The 1372-nt window shown below is 39.4% G+C and overlaps 1 non-coding gene across 1 annotated transcript; it reads right to left on the reverse strand.

Annotated features, from left to right (window-relative positions):
• Positions 1-201: 201 nt before the first annotated feature.
• LOC121231744 (small nucleolar RNA R71) lies at positions 202-308 on the reverse strand. The gene has a single exon (XR_005929799.1). It is a non-coding gene; the product is annotated as a small nucleolar RNA R71 (small nucleolar RNA).
• Between the last annotated feature and the right edge of the window lie 1064 nt (positions 309-1372).

Below are 1372 nucleotides of genomic sequence, written 5' to 3' on the forward strand. Positions count from 1 at the left end.
TTAGCCAACTTCTTAGAACTATGCGATACATTTAAAATTAATGGTGTCTCTGATGATGCCATTTATCTTTGGTTATTCCCTTTTTCATTAAGGAACAAATCTAAATAGTGGTTGAACTTGTTACCACGAGGGTCAATTACTACTTGGGAACAAATGACTGAAAAATTTTTACTAAAATATTTTCCACCGGCTAAAACGGCTAAATTATGTAATGATATCTCTTCTTTTGTGTAGATGGATTTAGAAACACTCTACGATGCATGGGAGAGATACAAGGACCTTTTGAAAAGGTGCCCTCACCATGGGTTACCGCTTTGGCTACAGGTTCAAATGTTCCATAATGGCCTGAATCCTTCGACTCGACAAATGGTTGACGCAGCTGCTGGTAGAACCATCAATAATAAAACACCTGAAGATGCCTATGTGTTTATAGAGGAGATATCACTGAATAACTATCAGTGGGAAGTCATGAGGACAAAGCCAATGAAAACAGCCAGCATTTATAACGTCGATTCGGTCACCATGCTCCCTAATCAGGTAGAACTCTTAAATAAAAAAGATTGATGGTTTTCTTAGTTCTTCACAGGTTCACCTAGTAATGCAGTGAGAAGCAAGTGGAGGTGGAACAAGCCATTCGGAATACCAACCTTATGGCCACAACATGGATAACGAGCAATTAAACTACATGGGTAATAATCCTCAACCTCAAAACAATCCATATAGTAACACTTACAATGCAGGTTGGAGGAACCACCCCAATTTCTCGTGGAGTGGTCAAGGAAATCAAAGACCATAACCACCTCCAGGCTACCAACAACCACCTGACCAACAAGAAAAGAAGCTGAACTTTGAAGAGATGCTCTCAAAGTTTCTTTTGGTGTCAGAAACTCGTTTCCAGAACACCGAGATAGCACTTAAAAATCAACAAGCCTCGATCCAAGGGCTCGAAACTCAGATAGGCCAGCTTTCCAAACTAATTTTCGAATGACCACAAGGTAGCTTGCCAAGTAATACTGAACCTAACCCAAGGGAACAGCTTAACACAATTAATATTCAAGATGAAGAAGGAGTTGTTGAGCCGAAACCAGAACCGAGGCAAGAAATTGTGGTAAGAAAAGGTCAAGTTGAGGTAGATAACAACAAAAACAAAACAGTGAATGTCGAATATAAACCTCATGTGCCATACCCCAATGCGACAAGGAAAGACCGCTCAGATGAACAATTTGGTAAATTCCTTAAACTTTTTAAAAAATTACATATTAACTTACCATTTATTGAAGCCCTATCGCAGATGCCAAATGCAATTAAATTTTTAAAGGAACTTTTAGCAAATAAGCGGAAGTTGGACGAGGCATCGCACGTGGAGCTAAAC

This window comes from Gossypium hirsutum, chromosome A06 (genome assembly GCF_007990345.1).
Source record: "Gossypium hirsutum isolate 1008001.06 chromosome A06, Gossypium_hirsutum_v2.1, whole genome shotgun sequence".
Classification (NCBI taxonomy): domain Eukaryota; kingdom Viridiplantae; phylum Streptophyta; class Magnoliopsida; order Malvales; family Malvaceae; genus Gossypium; species Gossypium hirsutum.